We start from the raw sequence: 23457 nt of genomic DNA on the forward strand, positions 1-23457 counted from the left end.
CCTCGGATACTTGAGGGGAAGAATTTCCTTAAGGACATTGTGCATTCTATGAGCTCGATTTTCTTCTTTGAAAAAAATATTTTTGTTTATTATTTCTAATTTGTTTCAGATTCTATTTTATCTACTGTTTTAAAGCTTATAGTGTTGAAAATACTCATTAAACTAAGTATCTTACTAATACAAGTTGAACAACAACCATAATCACACGCCAAAGGTGGCTTGGAACTTTAGCTGTTTATGTCAAGCATGTTGCATTATACACAAACATTTTGCTGGTCAGCTTTGATGTTTCTTTTTATTTTTGTTTTGTCCTTGGGAGGAGAGTGTTTTTGTAGTTCATGTTGAAAGGTCTTACATTTATCTTCATCTAAAGCATAGATGTCTTGTTTTCCTGGGGAGAATGCCCAACTTTTCGCTTTTCTCTTATAGTTGCTTTTGTCTTTCTCCAAGAGTTATTTTATAGCAAAAACTGGATTGCTTTCTGATGTGGACTGCTGTTGTTTCTTCTTTCTTTTTCTATGGTCTCATTAATATCAACAGAGTTGGATATTTCTAGCTAAATGTTAGCCAATGAGGAGTTGGGGGAGAATCGTACACTTGTTGTACATAAAGGGAGTGCATCTAGAATAAATTAAACTGGGATTCAACTTTATCAAGTTTCAGAGTATGACTCTGGCAAAAGCTTACCATATTTTCTTGTAGATTGGCCAAATGCTGGTGATAATTGGGGCTGGGAGGTAGGAAAAAGAGCTACAGGTTTATGCACCTTGAAGGATAGATATTCATATCTTGTGAAGCATTTTCAGGCTCCAAAAGATGGAAAAGAAAAATTCTTTTAGAAGTAAGATTTCACTGAAAAAGTATCTCCAGTATGAGTATACTGGTATGGATATCAACTAATTCTTTACCTCATTTAGTGGGGTGATTCCTTCTAAGCAGTCGCCAAGCTCAAAAGGTTAGCTTCGACAAGGCTCGGTATATAGCATGTAGAGATTTATTTGGTTGTTTGCATCAATTAAAAAAAAAGTTCATTCTTTTTATTTAGATATCGATTTTGATTCAGATATGAAACATAGGACTACATTTTCAGGGACCGAATGCAACCTTTACTATCTTATTCTCATATCGAATCCATTACAGATAAGGATGGTCACATATGTTGTAGAAGTTTGGTAATCACTGAAGCTAAGTTTGGTAAACCTGAAGCTGAAGCTTACACTACTCATACATTCCTCAGGCATGTTTGGATTTCATGCTAATTTTGATTATGTTTTAATTAGTCTTCCTCTTCCTCCTGTAGCAACTCTCTTCTCTTCCAGACGGAGAAGCTAATAACTACTAGGCATTTAGATTAGATAGAGCAGGTGGTGGTGGTGGTATACCTTGCCTTCGTGTTCGTGATCCACTTGCATCAGCTCGTGGGCTAAAGCTAGCACAAAATGGAAAAGCTATGTTATTTATATCAAGGCCTCGTGAAATACTACCTCTCCTTCCAGGTGCTTCTAAAACCCTTTACATAGAGGGACTTCCTATGCACAGATCTAGAAGAGAAGGAGATCATATCTCTTGAGATGTCATTTACTGAATCATTATTAATTTCTGAATATATATGTTGCTTGTTCCCTAACTACACTTAGAAGATATTTTTCGTCCTTTGTGGGCTACATAGAAGTCAGATTTGTTAGAAAGGAATCAAAACAAGTAAATTGATGTTTATGGCATTTCTATTAGAATAGTATTTATCTAGTAGGTGATGTTTTAATAAAATATTCATTTTGAAGCGTGGTGGAGATACTCTTATCCTTGGCTTTGTGGATTTCGTAGATCCAGCGTGTGCAACTATTACTTTGAGTGCATTGCAAGGTGATTTTTTTTTCTCAATGATAATAATCCACTGTCCAACCTCAGTTAGTGACTTATAAAGAAACTTTTCGTGGTATTATAAAGAAGTTGGATAATGGATTATTATCATTGAGAAAAAATAACCATGCAATGCACTCAAAGCAATAGCTGCACACTGGATTTACTAAATCCACAAAGCCAAGGATAAAAGTATCTCCACCACGCTACAAAATGAAGTTTTTATCAAAAAATCACTTGGTAGAAAAATACTATACTAATAGAAATGACATAAATATCAACTTGTATGTTTTGATTCCTTTCTAACAATTCTGACTTCTATGTAGCCCACAAAAGGACGAAAAATATCTTTTAAGTGCAATTAAGGAACAAACAACAAATATATTTAGAAATTAATAATGATTGAATAAATGACATCTCAAAGGATATGAGCTACTTTTCTTCTGGAGCTGTTCGGAGGAAGTCCCTCTATGTAGAGGGTGTTGGAGGCACCAGGAGGGAGAGGTAGTATTTCACGAGGCCTCGACATAAATACCATAGCTCTTCCATTTGGTGCTAGCTATGGCCTACGATCTGATGGAAGTGGATCAAGAAAAAGAAGGGAAGGTATACCACCACCACCTTCTCTAGCTTATCCAACTTCCTTGTAGTTATTAGCTTCTTCGTCTGGAAGAGAAGAAAATTGCTACAAGAGGAAGAAGAAGAATAATAAAAACAAAATCCAAATTAGCATGAAATCCTAGCATGCCGGAGGAATGTAGGAGCAGTATCAACCTTTTCTAGAGACCATGCTTTCTGATATTTGTTGCATTGAGCCTAGTTTTTGTTGTAACCTTTGCTTTGAACTTATCAATTTGGACTATGATGGGTTTCAATGTAAAGCAATAGTAAATGGCTACATATGTGGACATGTTTCCCATCTAGACTGTGCTCAACGAGCTTACATGGCTGGGACATTCGGAGGAAGCATCAATTTGGATCCAGAGTATTTCTGTCAATATTCACAAGTTGTGAAGCTTTAAAGCATTTGCAAATCTGTAGCTTCTCGTGCTGACATCGAAAATATTTTGAATGTTGGCATATGTATTTTGTGTGGCTCACAAAAAAGGAGTGGAAATGAGTTGTTGCATTCTATTGAATCAATTAAGGAAAAGGTATAACCTATTGATGAATTGTTTTTTGTTTCCTTATGATGCTATTTTTTTCCAATTTGAGGTTTACAGTTACCAGAATGACCAATTTGATAATCATATCAGCTTACAAAAGGAGTTTGCATTCAAGATAAATTCAAAAAGGAAAGTTGTGTGAATAACATTGTTAAGTTCTCTGCCTTGTCATCGTCTTGTTTGGTTGATCTGTCACTTTGACTTGAATATCGGTACCTGAGCAAGTTATTTCAGTATGTGCAATCGTGGTTGTCTTGTTTTAAGTATTGTTTCTTTTTGGATACAAAAAATATACATTTGTTCATTGTAAGTTTCGTCCATTTCAGTGCTTCCTTTTGTCCACAAATACCAAAAACACTTGTTGCAACTAAACAAGTCATTATTTCTTGATTCTGGTAGGGTGTGCTTTCCTTGTGGTATGCTGCTTGCTCTTCTTGTTTCCATCTTTATGCGAGTCAATCTCCTTGATTCTCGTAGTGTGTGATTTTCTTCTTTAGATTTATGCCTTCTTTTCAAAGATTTTAAATGTCTAATTTTTATTTTTATTTTGCACAGATTATTTAGAATTAGTGTTATCATTGAAACATAAGTTGGAAATATAAGTTAATGAAACAAATAATATGTGTTATTGGTTCTCTGCCTTTGCAATATTGTTCAGATTTACTGGAGCGTATCTGTTAGGCTGATATATCTAGATATTACCATTATTGTGCTTGTGATTCTTCTTGTTGAGCTTGATGTGCAACCATAATTTCTAATGATGATGTCTATATGTTGTGTCTTTCATATTTATAGAATCCTGGTTCATTGCTCAATTTGCTAGTATTAATGAATCTTGTGACAGTTCATAACCTACTCTATTTCTAATGTCATGTAGAATTCTTTTAATTCTTCATTTTGGACGATGGTTTTCATGAAGTTGTTTTCTGGATCATTACAACTACCTCTGGTACCTTGCAAGTTCAAAATATCAGTCGAAAGCAAATGACACTAGATGATTCCAACCTGTCTAAACGTTGATCACAAAATTAATGGGAGGTAACAAGTACACAGTGAAATTTAAAAGCGAGTCCGGATACCATCATCATAAGAAAACTATTTGGTACATTGCTACGCGCCACTGATTTTAACCTTGGGCTCCAAATATTTTGTTTAGCTTGCTATTGTAGCAAGAAAATTTTATTTTAGGGGCACCCCGTATCAGAAAATAGACCAACTAGCAGATTTTCAGAAGTTTTAGGGGCACCCCACGGTTGCCATCCAAGGATCGTAGGGTGACCCACGGTCCATCCTGGTGGTTCGTGGATGTCCACCTGCAACCCTCCCTCGAAAGGCCCAAAAGATTAATCTAACTCCAGGCCTACGCTAGGACCTACGGACCGTAGGTCAGACTAGGGTCCGTGGTCCAGACCGTTGTTCAGAACACCCAGAACCCATCCTCTGAAGACGATCAATGGACTAACAGGATGGGCCGTCATTCGATCGACGGTCCGTCCGTCAGGCCCGTCGGTGGCTTCAGCAGCTTTTAAGTTAGGGGTCCTTTAGTCTTTTTCTTATGTGTTGGACCCTAAACTACGTCGTTTAACCCCTTAACTACGTAGTTTTGGTCAGTTTTATCCTAGTAAACTAATTTGAACCTAACTTAATCAATTATTCACCAAAATCAAGCGAAACTTAGAGGAAACTAGAGGAGAAAGTCGAGCAGTCCTAGTTCAAGAAAACACAACAAGGTTTCGTCAGTTCCTGCCCCGAAACCGAAAGATTTCTCCCTGAATTTCGTCACTAGGTATGTGGGATTTCACTAGTGGGTTCCTTTCGCGCATTAGGTCCCTAGAATTCAGTCGGATTCTTGATTCCCTTCATATTATCTAGACCTAGGGTTTCTAGAATTTCAGCAGATTATGATGACTTAGCTATTTTAATGTTCCAAAATAGATTATCATGTTGTAGAATTGATTTTTCCCAGATTCATTCATAAACTCAGAAACCCTAGTTATGTAGTTCTTTTAGTTCATCAATTACACAGGCTAGGTTAGCTAGTTCAGATATACATGCCTCAGATTCCAATGTTTCTTTATTAATACATTAATATTGCATTGTCAGTAATCATGTCAGTATTTTGAGCTATCTAGTATTAGAAAATTTCAGTCATAATGTTTTAATTACATAACTAATTGGGAGTAGGCTTAATACCGAGTGGACTAGGGTCAGTCACTAATTATTTTACTTTAATCAGTGACGATATCAGTTGTCTCTAAAGTTATATGCATTTCGTAGTTGAACAGAATCTAATTTCGTCACTAATTACTATATTTTATATACCAAAAAATATTTTGTTATTAAATGTATTAATTAGGGACAATTTTATTATTATAAAAATAGGTTAATTTTCCTATTATCCCCCCCCCCCCCCCCCATCTCAAATTTATTTTAAACTCCTCCCTAGGAGATCCTACATTATGCTTTCTTGGGGATTCGAACTCACAACCTTAAGGTTGGAAGTGAGGAGTGCTTACCATCCGATCAACTCTCTCTTGTCTCTCATTTTTAATTTATTTTATACTTCATTCACTTCTTTTAAATTTAACTTTTGTAGATATAATATATTATATGATTCTTTATACACGTACACAAGTGCATGTAATTTACCACCCACAATTCATTCAAATGTAGATTATATTTTAATTAAACTGTATATTTTTTAACATATCTTTAAATATATTCAGTACGATTCTGTTATTTTTATAAATTTAAAAAATTATATAGTACAATTATAAATTTATAAAAAATTAAACTTTCGATTTTATTTAAAAAATTGAATAATCGGTTCAATTCGGTCAGTAAATCAATTGTTTTGTAAAAAAAAAACATCGATACCCATAACTATAGTACTTCATCATAATATATTTGAAATCCTAGGTTGTTCGTTTCTTTCATTTGTGCTTTCATTTTTTAGTTTATTTCAATTTTCACACTGATGAAAAAAATTAATAGAAATTCATGAAATATTTCGCACCTTTGCAAAGTCTAAGTTTGTAAGTCGATGTTATCTTTGTAAAGTTGATCTACGTGCATTTGTGGAATTACTATTAAATATCTACATATTTTTAGACAAAAGCAAATTATAGATCGACTTAGTCTATGAAGTTTACCAATCACAAATCAATAGACATGCACAAAAATTAGCACCGAGACTTGAAAAATTATTTTTTCTATCGTCTTTATCGATGAAAGTGTATCAAATAAAAAATAGAAGTGTTAAACCAACAAATATTAGTGATCTAGTGGCAAAATCGTAGCCCACTCACGATACTTATAACCTGGATTGTATTTTGAAATGATGCATTTTATAATTGTGTAATTTAAGAAAATTCATGAATTGAACTTTTTCATTTTTACAAAATGGACCGAATTCATTGGTTTTAATATTTTTTCTCGCCAATTAACGAAAGAGCTATGATTTTTTTTCGTAGCAAATAGTTGAATTATTCACTACAAATTTTAAGTCGTCGCTATTTAACACCTTACATATTTTGTGACAATTTTTTTGTTGTCACTAAATCACAGATTGTTTAGAGACAATAGATTTTTTGTCACCAATTATTTACACTATTAGTGACAAAAATAAATATCATAATTAAAGCTAAATTCTTATAGCTAAAACTTAGAATATTTAGCTACGAATTCTAATTTGTCGATATTGTAACAAAATATTTTTTTAGATGAAATTTTTTTGGGCAAAAAAATCAATAAATTTTAAGACAAAAAATAATTTGTCATGAATTAGATACATTATTAGTGACGAAATAATGTGTCACCGATAACTTTAAATTCGTGACTAACACTACTTAACAAATGGCGCCAATTAATTTTTTGGTGGGAATCTTTAGTAGATGAAACTTTGCTACGAATTTTTTTTGTTTCATCACTAAAAGTATGTGTCTCATATATTTAAGCATGAAAAGTAAATTTTGTCACTAAAATCGAACAATTAGTGATGAATTTGATGTCGTAGCTAATAATTTCGTAGCTATATATCCTATTTGTTGTAGTGAAACGTGGTCATTGAATTCAGTTATATCATGTTCAACATATTCAGTATAGTATCTTTCTTATCTTATATCATTGCTCGGTTATATGCTTTTTTCAGCTTTATTCTATCTTGCATGCTCAGTACCTTCCAAGTAATGATGCATACTCTGCGTTACATCTTCTCGTGATATAGGTTCAGGTTGTCAGCATTCAGATCATGCATAGATCGGTTCTTGATCTTCAGCTCAGCAGCATCAGTGGTGAGTCCTCATTCTCCGAGTTCAAGAGACATGTTTCTTTTCTATTTTTAGTCTTTAGTTTGATTTTTTGATAGATTTAGTTGAGGCATGTCCCATCACTTCTAGTTAGATAGAGGCTTATTTCAGACATAGTTAGATTCAATTTTAGCATTTGAGTTTTATTTCAATATCATAAACTCTTCTCAGTTTTATATATATTAAGACTTAGAATATGGGTATTCCTAATCATTTCAGTTCATCTTATGACTCAGCTTCCTCATGGTATTTTCTTACTTCACTTTATTTCGTATGCTTATGATGTGCTAGTAGGGTTAGCTTGGGGTCACTCGTGATCCTAGGTCCCGTGTTCGCGTCTTGAGGGTAGCTTCAGGCATGACAAACTTTGTATCAGAGAACTAGGTTTAAAAGTCCTAGGATGTTTGAAATGCCACACTAAGTAGGTCATTTTCGTAGATGTTAAGTGCACCATATCTAATGAGAGGGAGGTTACGGAATGTTTTAGGAAAACTTTATTTTCTTGTTACTCTTATCTTGCATAAGGAATGATCTTATTCCTCGTTTCTAACTCCACGTTATGCACTTTCAGATCATGCCTCCTCGTAGAGATTATGGAAAAAATGTGAGTGCACGCAACACTAACACAGCTCCTCCAGTCCCAGATCAGAAAGATTCAAATGCAGAGTTTCAGAACGCCATTCAGCTTTTGACTCATAGTGTGACCAACCAGAACAACCAGCAAGTTCCAGTTCCTGAAAATGCTAGTAGTGGATCAGTGGCATTCAGGGTTCGTGATTTTGTTAGGATGAATCAGACTAAGTTCTGAGGATCACAGATTGGTGAGGATCCCCAAAACTTCATAGATAAGGTCAAGAAGATCTTTGGACTACAATATTATATATAATACTTTGTTTTATACATGAACACCATCACTTTTGGTGAAAAATATTTAATTTGTTTAAGTTTCTACCTTATCTTTGTAGAATTATAGTCTTCTCCTTTTTTGTGCCACATACATATCATATAGTTGTTGCCTAATGAAAGTATCTAGTATCTTATAGAAGTTGTATCGTGATATAAAATATTAAAGTTTTTCATTAAGAAAAATTAATTGATGAATAAAATTTAAAATATTATTTATAAAATCTTTAATTTGATTTTAAGAATATTTTATGATCAATCACTATTTTCTTATCTATTTTGATATAGCCAGCAAGGAGTGTATTTTGTGACGTAACATTTTCTCAAATTAAAATGAACACAAAATAACCAGAAATTCATACTTTAAAATTTTCATACTCAATATAAATATGAAAAAGAAAAAATATATGGCACAATGTATAGCCAATGAAGAAGTAAGACGAAACAATATGTTCATGCTATATTCACTATAAGGTTTCATTTGATTGAAATATCTTGCCACCAACACTTTACTTTCTCCGTTCATTTTTACTTACATATCTATTAAAAATAATTATTATCATGACTATATTATCATATTATAACCAAACATGAAAATTGATTTTTGAAATAGTGGATTTAACATCAAAATTAATAATTCAATGGACTACATTGATGCTCGTTTTTTAGCAAAATTAGAAAGAAACTCCTTCGTTTGAGGGTAATAGAATAAAAATGAAAAAACAAAGAAGAAATATTTTACCCAAATCATGTGACTTTTTCTACATTTGTGTTCTCTTTCCCACAACTTTTCTTCACTGTTTACTCATGAAAATCATAAGAAAAAAGATGAATGTGAATTGATGAATGATCTGCTACAATTTGTTCACCAACTCTTTCTTATATGGTACCTCGAATTTCATTGAATTTTGAACTTAATCAACAGTTACAAATTACCCTTGATATTTTTTTTAGAAGAAGAAGAGTAGAAAACTTAAAAAATTGTAGTTTAAAAGTGAGAGAAAACCCATCTATTTATAGCTAGCAAATAGTAGTATGAATAAGTGCTAATTGTGCCTTATCAAAAAAGTTAAAGCTTTTCGAAAAAGTTACTACTCATCAGAAAAGTCACAACCCTTTCGAAAAGTCACAAGTCATCATAAAAAGAAACAACCCTTTGGAAATGTCACAACCCTTTTAAAAAATAACAATCCTTCGAAAAAGTCACAACTCATCGAAAATGTCACAACCCGTCAAAAAAGTCACAACCCTTTAGAAAACTCACAACTCTTTGAAAAAATCACAATCCTTTAATGTGAAAAGGTATCTACTTTTAATATAATATAATTAATAAATAAAATAAATTCAGTATGTTTAATTGAGGTATTATAGTAATTCAACATTCAAGAGTTCAGGCTTTTAAGGTGGTATAGATAGCTAAGTCTTTTTGTCTACTCTTATTAAAATGTCACTTGATGTATTAGATATTTAAGAAAAAATTTCTACCCTTTGTGGCAACAATATTTTTATAAATTCATATCAAGTACTGCCAATTTGCAAAGAATGTCGCATGATTTTTTGGATTACAATTTAGTAGGAAAATTATTTTTTTGACAAAAATATTCCTTTGGTTGGTATAACACGATTCTTTTTTTTTTTCAATTGACTTTTGATAAGCATAACTGATTTTGTCATTCCTTTTGACATCACATCAGTTCGTTAGGTGACTTTTTCACATTTCTCATCCTTTTATAATATTTTGATGTGGTGTTGTTGCTTCATTTGTAATTCTATTTACTTGAGCATAGGTGGTGGAAGTTACACCTCCGTTTCGAGTAGTTTGCACAATGGGTGTTCAATTTTAGAGAAATCTTTGATAAACCTCTGGTAAAAACCTTCATGCCCAAGAAAACTTTTAATACCTTTAACAGAGATTGGTGGTGGAAGCTTTTCTATTACCTCAACTTTAGCTCTATCAACCTAAATGCCCTTCTCACAAATCCGATGACCCAGAACTATACCCTCTTTCACCACGAAGTGGCACTTTTCTCAATTGATCACAAGATTGCACTCTTCACACCGTTTCAGTACCTCGGCCAGATGCATCAAACAACTATCAAATGAGTCACCTACCACAGAGAAATCATCCATAAATACCTCAATAGTGTCCTCCACCATATCTGAAAATATCGACACCATGCATCATTGGAAGGTCGCTGGAGCATAACACAACCCAAATGGCATCCTTTTAAAGGCGAAAGTCCCATAAGGACAAGTGAAAGTGGTCTTCTCTTGGTTTTCCGGAGCTATGGATATTTGATTGTAGCCCAAATACCCATAAAGAAAACAATATCAACCATTATCAGCATGATGACCCAGCATCTGATCCATGAACGACATCGGGAAGTGATCTTTTTCTGTCCAAGCATTAAGCTTGCGGTAGTCCATGCATACTCTCCATCCAGTCATTGGCCTCATCGGAACAAGCTCATTTTTTGCATTAGGAACCACAGTAATCCCACCTTTCTTAGGTACACACTGAACATGGCAGACCCAACTACTATTTGTAATGTGGTATATGACTCCAACATCCATCCAACCATTTGATGATTTCCTTTTTCACTACCTCTTGCATAGGTTGATTCAGTCTCCATTGGTGCTAAATACTTTGCTTGCTGTCGGGCATGAGTTGGCTTTTATGAGAACAAATGCCAAGAGGAATCACAATAATGTCCACAATAGTCCTTCCTCTAACCTTCTTGAACCTCTTCAGCACAGAAACCAATGCCTCTACTTGTACCTCACTCAAATCCACCGCAGTGATTACCGGTAAAGTGCCCTCTTTCCCCAAGAATACATACCTCAAATGCGATGGCAGAGCCTTGAGCTCCAATTTTGGAGCTTCTTCCACATACGGTTTTGCGTGTGGAGAGTCGCGATTCATCATATCTAGCTCCAATCTTTTTGGTTTGGAACGGAATTTGAAGCTATCAAGTGCGAAAACTAATTCATCATAGTCTTTAATGCCATCACCATCAAAATTCATCATTACTGCTACCAGTGCATCAACACCCTACCTTTGTTCAATAGACACTTCAGAACCTCGCTCCACAATATGATTCACCATTGATACTGACTTGAGATCACTTTCCTTCTTCATAGACCTACATATATTAAAAGTTAGCTCCTCTTTATTCAGTCGAAACTTCACCTGCCCTCTCTCCATATCGACTAAGGCACACCAGTAGCAAGGAATGGTGTCCCTAAGATGATGGGAACCTCAAAATCAACCTCACAGTGGTATCACAAGGACATTTTGGAGAACACTAATGGGCTTCTTCATAGTTCTATTAGCCATGACTAGACGTATCACAGTCGGTTTTGGAGCCCCTAAACCCAACTTCTTGTAGAACGACAATGGCATCAGATTAAGGTTGGCACCCAAATCAGACAAAGGCTTCACAAAATGCAACATCCCAATGGTGCAAGAAATACTTAAAGCTCCAGGATCCTCTTTATTTTGCACTAGTGACCGCGTAGCAATGGCACTACAATGTTGTAGCCTTTCATCATTCGCAAAACTGACAGCCCTTTTTTGTGGTCACCAAATCCTTCATGAACTTGGCATAAACAGGCATTTTCTCCAAAACTTCTATCAACGGAACATTGATGAAAAATTGTTTCAACATAGTTATGAAGTTGTCGTATTTTCCTTCTTCAGTCTTCTTCACCAATCTCTATGGGAATAGAGGTGGAGGTCTAGGCATAGGAACAACTTTTTGGGTCACATCCACTTATTTCTCTGTAGCATTTTTTGACTCTCTAGTAACCTCAATCTCATCGGCATCTTTTTCTTCCACAACTCCAACTCAGAAGGCATAGGCGGATCAATGGTCTATTTACCTCCGCGAGTAGTGACTGCCATACAATGCCCATTATTCTTCGAATTCTGGATTGTGTTGCTAGGAACTATGCTAGGCTGACGTGGGTTCACAGTAGAGGACAACTGACTAAACTGCTGCTCGAGTTACTTGATTGACACAACTTGGGCATCAACTTTTTGGACCAATTCCAGACAGGTCATCTTGCATCTCTTTCACATTCTCATCAGTTGCATTAAACCACTTCATCATCATTCGCATCATCTCATTAATACGTGACATACTATCACCAGCTTCTCTATTACCAAATTCTCTACCAGGTGGAACATAGGGACCACCTTGATCAATTTTGTTGCCATAGTTATTTCGGTTTTAGTTGTTATCACGATTGTAGTTCCCATCCTGATCATAGTTTCCCTCACGATTGTAGTTGCCATAATTCCAACCTTGATTTCCTCAACCTTTGCGCTAATTATCCGAGTTGGAACCTTGGGCGTTGGTATGGAAACCCCCCGTCTGATCAATCACCAAATACACATCTTCCTCGTAGTAACATTCCTCAACTGGTGGTGGTGGAGCTCTAGTTAGGTAGTTTACCACATTCACCTTTTCTGCACCTCCACTCACATGCTTTATTACCATACCCAATTTTGTCCTCATTTGAGCAATCTCTTAATGAATGTTATCATTTACTTAATTTGGAGCAGTTTGGACCGCAAATGTGTTCCTTCCTGTATTAGCTTTTCTAGTGCTCCATTCCTTATTATTTTGGGAAATGTTCTCCAATTTTTCAGCGATCTCCTCAAAAGTGCACTCACCCTATGGTCCTCCAACAACAGTATCAAGCACAACCTTTCCATTGTCATCATGTCCTAGGTAGAAGTACTCCTTCAGTGACACAACTTCAATGTGGTGATTAGGAACACTTCTAATGAACGCAGTGAACCTATCTGATGAACTGCTTACGGACACTCCAGGTAGTTCTACGAAGTTATTCAGTTTATCCTTGTGATTCAACTTCTTAGATACCAGAAAATACTTTTCCATGAACACCTTTATGCAATTGATCTCATGTATGAATTGGATTGTATGGAAGCTCTGAAAACCACACTGCAACATCACCAGTCAATGACAAAGGGTAGACTCTCAAACCTATAACATTCATATTCAATTCCGATCGCCCCACACAACTCTTTTAGACACTTCTCAATTTAGCCATGTGACAATGCGGATCTTTCGAAGCTAGACTAGCAAACAACCCTCGTGATGTAAGCATTTGCATCAGATTGCTAGTTACCACAAATACATTCCCTGGAGGTAGAGGTGGTAGAACAATAGGCCCATCAGATTCAACTGTATTTTTGTCTACCCGATATAATTCATGAAGCCTTGGTGATGGAAGATGCTGCACCCTTTCTTTGTTTTCGAGTAGATTATCACCAAGAATCTGAGTGGCCACATCAACAACCCAGGAGGCTTCAACTGAACTTCATCACCTAGACCCTCTTCGATTGGATTATTTAGTGCCCCTTGGTTATTCATTCTCCTCAAAGTTTTATTCAAGTCTGGGTCATAGGGGGTGAAACGTTCACCTTGACTTCGTGTACTTGGCATACACTAGAGTAGAAACCTGTAGAAAACAAAAACAAAAGAAAAACGTAAAATTAGGAAATACTTGACTAAAGTTGAATAATGTAGTTAAACTTAATCTAAAAGTCGTATTCCCCGGCAGCGGCGCCAAAATTTGATACACGGAAATTACACCTCCCTAAAGAAGTATAAGCGATCGTTGTCAAATAAAGAACCCAACTTGTAGGTTGCGGTCGATCCCACGAGGAATATGGTTCAGACTTAAACTTAACCCACTATTATATCCGTTTAGTCAAACTATTTCTGAGACAGGTAAATAAAAGGGGGGGGGAGGTTTGTAAGTAAGTAAGTAACAAATTGTTGATTAAGTAAAAAGTAGAATAAGAGAGAAACTAGGGTATATGTGTTCCCCGTAGCGCAGTAATCCTAATAATAGTAATCATTTCCTATTGTTTTACAAGCAAAGTTGGTAATTTAGGTATCCCTAAGTGATTGATCCTCCAAGTAGGGAATTTCACCTCGCACCTTGGTCTGGCTACGGGTGTATGCTTTACTAACCCTTACTTTTACCCAGATTAGACATCACATCAATGTATGGTTTAGTTTTCATGCTAGCACTGATTTACATTAGACTATTAGATAGCATCCACTAAATCTTTGTTGTTAGTTCTTTTCTCATTAACTACCTCCTTGGTCTGGCAAGTACCAACGAGGCAAGTTCTAATGTGTGGACTCGTTAAAAAGACTTATAAGTGAAAGAAGTAACAATACCTGCATAAACACTATTCAAGAATTACTTAATTATTAGTCCTATTTTGTTAATTGCTCATGGTTCCCACAATGCTAGTTGCAGATTTAGCTACTCATGCTTGAAAGAACACAATTCATAATTGGGTTAAAAAAATTATGAACTTACAAGTAGAATTGATGAAACCCGAAATCTTCAATTGAAATTCAAACAGAAAAATGTGTAAAACGAATTCCAGAAATCAAATTGCTAATGTTTGCAAGTTAATTCCTAAAACACCAACAACTAAGAGTTAACAATAATGTCTAACCCCCCAAAACAATGATTACAACTCCTATTTATAGAAAAAAATCGTAAATAAAATAGGAAACAAAATAAGGAAATAACTGGTAGGATGTGGTTTAAAACGACGCTTCGACCTACGGACCGTGGGTCGACTTATGGTCTGTAGGTCCCCTCTGTGGCACAAATTTTCATCAGCAACTGGAACCTTCAACTTTCTTATCTTGATCAATGGACATGCAAGACGGACTGTGGGTCGACCTATGGTCTGTCATCTTTCTCTGTGGTTCCACAATTGTCAGACTTTCCTGATAGTTGATGAGTCCACAATGTGGACTCATTTAAAGCTGTATTTTGATGAAATTAGTGTCCTCAGATACATGTTTTATCTCGATATCTGATGAAAACCTTTAAGTTTCAGGTATTTAAAGTTTGAGGGAAAGCATGGACACTGTCTAGCAAAAAAAGATAAAATAAAGAAGAAATGAAGATCTGCGAATCGCCGAACCCATTCGGTGAATCACCAATAGATCGAATATTCCCTTTTGTTCAAGTGTGCTGAGCTCTGAAGGAAAGGAGCAAATGGGCGGTGAAAATGAGTAGTCGGTGTATTGCCGAGCGACTTCGTGAAATAGTTCTACATCGCCCAATGATCCAGGACACAAAGATGCTGAAGGCAATTGATGAAAGGCGATGGAGTCGACCAAAGGGCGGATCGCCGAGTGCATCAGCGATCTCGATTAACGTCGCAGAAAGATCCATTGGAGCACATTTTCTGAAAACTATAAATACTAGTTCAGTTGTTATTCTTAGGACCAAATTTTACCTTATTTTATCTATCTTTTAGATTATTAAGTTTGAGAACAAAGATTTGGAGATATACTCTCTAAGTTTTGGAGAGGGTTTTGAAGAACTTGGAGTTTTCAAAGGGTTTCAAATTCAAGGAATTAGACTTGGGTCTCTTGGATTCTTCACCTTTGGCTTTTTTTAAGACTTAATCTTGCATACCCATTGATGGAAACTGATATTGGTATAAGTCTTTATCTATTTTACATGCATAGCTAAAACCCCAATTCTTGGGGTGTGATTTTGTGAGTATGGGTTAGATTAGTTATTGGGTCTTATTTGCTAATAGTCTATTCATAGTTTAAATATGATTCCATTTAGTGTTTGTGGATGAACTTAATGAGGTTGTATTTGCAAATATAATCTCATATATGTGTTTTCGGCTTGCTCGAGAGACAGGTCGTAAAACTAACACCACTAAATTGATGGCCAGTGTGAGTAGGTCGACATGAGTTCAGCTCGAGAGAGTGAACCCTAGTCCCATGTCCACACACTCTGCTCGAGAGAGTGAGTGGGTTAAGGCGGAGGCTGTTCTACATGCAGCAAGTGGGTGTCCGAGAGGAATGCATTTGAAATGGGGTAAATTGCGAGAGAGAGAGCTTATCACCCTTAAAGTCTAGCCTAGTCAGAAATACTCAACGAATTTACTATCAAAAGCATGTACCCAATGATTTAGTCTATCCCGTAGTCCTATCACATCCCAAGAACCCCATCTCCATACTTGTATTTTTCCTTATTTTCACTGCTTTAGTTGTTTCTTGCTTAAAAACCCCCATTTGATACTTGACGCTTGCGTCACCCTTTTTAATATGTTATGTTTTCACTAGCTAAAGTCTTTAGCTACGATTAGTTTTAGCACTTTCGCCCTGAACCACGAATTCTCACGCTTACTCCCTTGGGACTCGACCCCAACCCTTGGTTGGATTACTAAACTATTGTACGATCATAGACACTTGCATTGGAAGTTGTGTTTTGATTACGCAAATATCAAAATGGTGCCACTACCGGGGAGTGGTGTTACGTGAAATTTCTTTGGTTTAAGACGAAATTTTCTTTTGGTAGTCATAGTTGATTAATTTTATTTCTAGTTATGTTTTGTTTGATTGTTTTATGACAGAAACAGGGAAATTATTCTAAATAATGAAGGTGGTGATAAACTGGATTACTTCCGTTTAAAAAAAAAATTGATGCTCAGGGATGACATCTTAAGTTTCAATGGAGAGGAAAGGGAGTCAGTTCAAGAGTTGTTGCAACGATTCAAAGCTCTCATGCACCAGTGCCCAGCTCATGACATTCTGAAACGTATGTTGCTGGAATGCTTCTACAGAGGGATTGGCCATGAAAATCAAATGGTGGTTGACCTTCTCTCTCCTGGTGGTATCATCCAATTGTCTTATGCAGAAGCAACCTACCTATTCGACCACATAGCCATGGCCAACAATGAGAAAGAAAAAGTTCAAGAGGAAGAGAAATCACTAGCACAACTGGATGTCTTAATAAAGTGAGTTTCAAACTTGGAGGTGGTGGCCACCACGAATGGTAAGTATATCCCCCCTTACAAGCGTAAAAAGGTGACAAAGCAAGAGGGTAGACAATTTGAAGAGGTTCTCTTACTCATTCTACACAAAGTCAATAATCACGATAGGGTGTTGGAAGAAATAAGAGAAAATGTCATGATGCTGAACCAACTGACAACCTCTCACGCCATGCTCATTCATCCACTAGGGTCCCAAATGGAGCAGGTGTTGTCGTCTCCACATTCAAAACCGATAGAGGGGTGGCCTTATGAAAGTGAGGCAACCCCCACCACTAAAATTTAAGGATTGGCTTGTGTCGCGCCGTGACATTAAATAAGGCACTTTTTGGGAGACAGTCCAAGGTCTTTAAATGCTTTGTTTTATTACAAGAATAATGGTGTTTTGATGTTGCAGGTTGAAATGCAAAGAAGAATGGAAAAGTTTAGTTTGGCAAGACATAGGTCCATTCTGCAATTCGTTGAAAGAGTTCGGCTAACCCGAACCAGACCGTCGTTTGAACTCCCACCTTAATCGGGAGTTCTAGAAACTTTGGCGAGGAAGGTGACTACTTGGCGCAGCGCCAAATAGTTCGACGATCGTAACTAATATCGCTGAGTGAGCGAAAATTGGATGTCTTTAAAAGGTCAATGGTTTCAAAGTATAACAAATCTTCAGTTTCCCCTAAATTTAAAATCTCACAAATCTACACCTAGTAAGTATTTTTATTTTCTTTGCATTGTTGGTATTTTAGTCAACGATTGGTGCTCGAACTTAGGGATTACATTGCCTCTTAGCATTTCAAACTACTTCAATCGGCATATTAGGTTGGTTTTTCTGAACCCTGAAACTACTTTGAAAAATTTGTTTTCTTGTGAAATTAAGCTTATCAAATTGATGTGTGTTGGGCCTCTCTGATGGATCTATATTGTTGAAATGCCTAGTTCGATTTGTAAACCTTACTTACTTTATCCAAATTTTTTGAACTCCTGTTTTTGTCGCCCCTAGAATGAAGTAAATTGTATGAGGTTGCGCGTGTGTAGCATTTTTTATGCTTTAATGTTATGGGTCTAAGCTTAATTGCACTAGTGCATAGTTTAATTTTGTTTTCGGGGAGTGCGGAGTTGAATTCGAGAAGGTGGATTGAGTTTGGGCACGTTGGGCCATTCGGTGAGTTGAGTCGAGCTCGCTGAACCACTCGACAATTCACCTAATATCTTCATCTCACATTTAATTTCGTATTACTTGTGATTTGAATTATGTAACTTTCGGCAGGAAGTCTTATGTTCGCCAAATGCATTTCGCGAGTCACCGAAAGGACTCTCCTATCACCGATTTGTTAAAAATTGCAAGCTAACTCCTATCGACGAGGGCGTCCTAGCTTTCCAAAGCAACTTGGCGAATCCCTGATCTATTCAACGAGTTTTTCTGCATTTGTAACCCTATGGATTTGATTTAGTTGTTCTAACTTCTTCCAAATTCTTTGTAGGAATGGCAAGAACAGCCCAAGATAAAACAAAAGGTATTACTATCAACGAGGATGCAGATGCATCTAAGAGCAAGGTTGCTAAACTTTCCACAACTGGTTGGAAAGGCAAGGGCAAAGACAAGACCCCCGAATTATCAGATGCAAGCACTAACAGTGATTACTTTTATAGAAATTACCCCAACCAATATGAAAGTGAATGTGTGGATTCTGATGAGGATGATCTCACAATAGCACGGAGGGATGAGCGTCGAACTAAGAAGCTGAATGATCCATCCAGGATCAGGACTTCCCAGCCTACCACTACTACACCTCCAGTCCTAAAGCAGATAATGGTATTAGCACCTCCAGTACAGGGACCTCCACCTAAGTCTACGAATAGGGTAAAGGCTGAGGGGCTGAGGACCATCTTGGAATAACAGAGTATGTCCATAGACCGAGTAATCGATAGGCAGCCATAAATAATGAACTGCCTTAGGCACCACAAATTCCAAATCTTCACCCAAGTCTGCGACCCTTACATTCCAAGCTGGGTATGAGAGTTTTACAGTGCATACAATGCACTAATACCCCAAAAAAAGCAGTTAGCAGCAGCCTTTGAAGAAGTCAATTATGTGGTTGTCAGAGTCAAGAGGGTGAAGTGTGATAGTGAGGCGATCAACACAATCTGTAACGACTCGGAAAATGATAGAGTGAAACTAGAGCCTCACATGTGAGTTTGGAGTCGAGAACTTAATGAAATGATTATATTTGAATTTGACCCAAAAGTTCTCAAAAATGTGCTTCGGAAGTTACCGGAAACTTGTTTAGCTGTATATAAAAAGATCCGTTTCGTTTTTCGAAAATCCGACTTCATATTCTTGTTTAGGGGGTCAAATTGAGTGGGAAATGGGTCTAACCCAAATTTTAGAGCAACCGTATCAAAATCCGAAATTTCCAAGTGAAGCCTTTTTCGAGGGTCTACTTTGGAGGGTCATATCTCCTAGCACACAAATTATTTGGGTGGCCATAATATATCCATGGAAAGCCCTTTGATTTAGCTACCTAACTCACTTCGTTTCACCTCATTCGGAGTTTGGACGAAGAAGTTATGCCCATTTTCGTAAAGTCTGTCCGGCAGAAAATGCAAATTCCAGTAGCTAATGTTACTGTTCATTACTGTTCACCCGCCTGAAAATTTTTCTAAGTGTTGGACCCTTTTTTTCAAAGGACTTATATTATTTCCTAGACACCATAATCCAATTCCCATCCCTAAAAACATTTCCCTCTCTACAATCCTCCATTAAGAAGAAGAAGAACTTGGAGCTAGGGCTTGGATTCAAGGCTTTCTTCATCAATTTTCTTGGGGAATCATAGCAAAGGTATGGTGACCCTTGATCCTTGATTATCTTTCCTTCAAGGAGTCCATTAAAAAGGGTTTCAAAAGTCTTCAAAGAACAAAACTTCTATTTTCTATTCTAGTTATGGGTTCATGGGTAAAATGTTTTCAAAGTCATTATATTGGTGAATTGAAGTTGTATTTATGATTTTAAGATGATTTTATATGAAACTTCTTCAAGAACCCATGATTTCTCTCTATTCCTAGTTTATGCCTTTATGAAGGTGATTGAGCTTATGGCTCCTTTTATTTATGTCATTGCAAAATGATTTTTAATCCGTCCAAAAAATTTTGCCACCTCTTGTGTGTGAATGTGGTTGTTCTTGTGCAAAATTTAAGTCTCGGTTTCGATCAATACCGATGACTTGAATAGTACTCTCAATCAAACAAACATGAATGCACGGCTTCAATGAGGCCAAATGAATTTTCATAGACAATATGTGAACTCTTTACATCTCGTTTTGACTAGCCTAATATCGAATAGAGTCTCTTGTAATGACCGTTGCACACTAGCGAAGGTGTGGAGTCTTCTTTGACTTTAGTGTCGATGCCTAGTGTGTTGAGCTTACTTTGAAACATGCATAATAGATCCTAGAATTTTCCCCGTTGGTCTAATCGATTAAGTAAGGCTATCTCTTGATATGATCTTAGGCAACTTTACAGAGTTTGAGCCAATTTTACATACACCTCTTTTGTGGCCTACCTTGTGAGCATGTGAACCTTTGTTAAATACCTATGTTGGGGGTGTGATGAAAAGAAAAGGGAAAGTCAAGAAGTGCAAGGAAAGTCTCCTCTAACCTATGGTGTTGAGAAAAATGGAACCCCTCCATATAAAAAAAAGAGAGGAAGAAGAAAAGAAAAAGAATGAAAAAGAAAGTTGTCGAATAAAGTACAAAAGAAATGGGGTTCCAAACAATCCATGGGAAGTGAATAATGGGATGACTCATGAGCACTAGCAAAAATGATAAAGGAAAAGGAAAGGAAATGTTGTGAATACAACATCTCATGAGGATAAAAGTCACTAAGCCTAAATGACCATACCTTTGCACTCAGCCCCATTAGAAGCCTTAAAAAGACCTTTTTGATCTTGAGTGAGCTGAAAGAAATGCCGATTGGAAAATACGGGTAAACTTATGGGTGAAAGCATGCTTTGTTTTCATCTTTGTGAGTGTAAGCGTTGCATGTGATTCTTGAACTTTAAAGGATTAAATCATTATGTGCGAATATGGAATCATTCTTTCTGTGAGGGCATTTGAATACTCTAGTTGAGCTTGAACTTGCATTTGAGGCAAGTATTGTGAGCATGAGATTTTTTTGTATTGGTGAGTCACTACTTGAATCTTTGAGTGCACAATTGATCTTTGAATAAGTAAATTGAGTTTTGATGTGTTCATTCATGATCGAGTCTTGTGTAGAACTGTTCAAGACTGTAACACCCCGAAATGCTAACCAAGAGTAGCTTGTCGATACACTATTGCTTAATCACTACTGAATGTTTTACTCTTATTTTGGGAACTTGAAATGTTGTGATATTTGCAAACTTGGTTAACATAAATTGTGATCATAATTTAAGGTATTGTATTGGGGTATTTGCGTAATATTCTAATTAGAATTATGTATAACTTGAAAGGGAGGTGAGGGTCATACATATAGGTATATATGTATGAATTTTGGGCAGCCAACCTTTTTTTGGGAAGCCACCTCTTAGAGGCAGCTGTGCATGTGATAAACATCACTCTTGAGACTATATGTTTACACCTCCTTTATAGTGAAATTCGTGTTCCTTACCTCTAATAAACCTGGTGAACTCTCTATAACCATATTACTCTCAAAATCATAGGAGAAAAACTTGGACATTTTGGCTGGAATTCGAGATACACCCTTCTCTTTGGTGAGTAGTTGAAATCTTGTTTTGAGCTAAGTAGTGTTTAGAACCTTTCGAATATCTCGTTCTCTAGAACTCATTTTTCAGTGAATAAATATGTTTTGGAAAGATAATTCGTATACCTACAACTCTTATGTTTATGTAAAACTCTAATTTAGCTGTTATGGATTCAAAATATGGGACGCAATATAGGACAAGTTCTGTCAAGATTTCTGATTTAGAAATCTTGTATGAACAATTGTTAGTGTATCGATGATATATTTTTGTACAAACTATATTTTGCAGTGATTCTTGATTGTTTGCAACCTTAAGAGATGTACCTACAATTTCGATGAGGATATGCAATCCATTTTTGCCGTTTTCCTTTCCAAATCTAAGTTGCGACATGAGGTACTAGGCTGACCAGAATTACTGTTTTGGGAGCATAGTCGTATTTGTATAGGCTAAGCTTACTTGTGATGATAATCCTGTTTTACATTAACATTATTGAGCTACTACGAATTAAATAAGCTATTTAATATTATTTTAAGGTTGTATATACTCGTGAACAAGTTGAGGACCTTGATACGTTGGTTGGTCAACGGTTTGAACTCTTGAAGTTGTGTTGGAATGTTTCTAAGCTATGCACTGAGGTTTGTGTATAAACTTGTACTTGTACTCTTTTTATCTGCCTTGGTTACCCCTTGTCACTTTGCATTGTCGTGTTGGTATCATTTAAGACATTAAAGAAGCTTGTGTAACTCGCCCACTTGTACGGATTGTTTGATCACTTGGTACTCTTGTTGGGACCTTGTCCTTCTTGTGGCTGTGACTTTGTCACTATTGTCATGCCTCTTGATTCAGATCATTTGCCATTTTGGCTCTGGAGTTTTAGTCCGTCTTAAGAATGAAAGTTGTCCATTTTAAGTACGAACTATAAAGCCATTTTTAATACGATTCTTGGTTCTCTTGATTAATGGGTTTTGACCCTTCTTGATACAGGCCGTCGGCCCTTCTTGATACATGTTTGTGCTTAGTGTGATGACATGATGTATATATTGGGCGAGCCTTGTTGTTGAATCTCTTGGAAAATTGTGCTATGAGCGTTCTTGACATTTGGATCTTTAAATATCGAACTTGATACTCTTTATATATTGTTTACTTGATTTATTTATTATGTTCAATTATGCTGCCCATGACTTGAGAAAGGTAACTTGGTAAATCTGAGGGCTCTGAACCTATAGTTTTTGCACCACTAAGCTATATGCTTAGCAATAGTTGTTTCTATCATAGGGAATGTTCGAGAGTATGCATGAAGCTGGCCATTGGAGATGGAGATTTTGAGAGCCTTAAGGAAGATCACATTTTCATATAGGCATCTATATTTTGTATAAACCTTGGGACTTGTAGATGATCTATGTGTTGTTTATTTACAGTGAAATTTTGAGGACTAATTTGATCATGCCACCATGGGTTGTAATATAAGTATGTCTATATGTTTTGTTCTTTTGGACTGTGTAAACCTAAGTCTTGTAATATACGAAATTTACTATTAGGTTTGAATATTTGTGTGAAGCATGAACCAGCTGATTTCGGTACTTGAAAGTTGCTAATATTCTTGTTATCTCATCCTTAAGTGTGAGGATAATATAT

At 36.2% G+C, this 23457-nt stretch overlaps 1 pseudogene; it reads left to right on the forward strand.

Moving 5' to 3' along the window:
• The first annotated feature begins 560 nt into the window (after nucleotides 1-560).
• Nucleotides 561-8141, forward strand: LOC125833300 (uncharacterized; annotated as a pseudogene).
• Nucleotides 8142-23457: the final 15316 nt, after the last annotated feature.

Source organism: Solanum verrucosum, unplaced genomic scaffold (assembly GCF_900185275.1).
Source record: "Solanum verrucosum unplaced genomic scaffold, falcon-dt-bn FXZP01000274.1, whole genome shotgun sequence".
Lineage (NCBI taxonomy): Eukaryota > Viridiplantae > Streptophyta > Magnoliopsida > Solanales > Solanaceae > Solanum > Solanum verrucosum.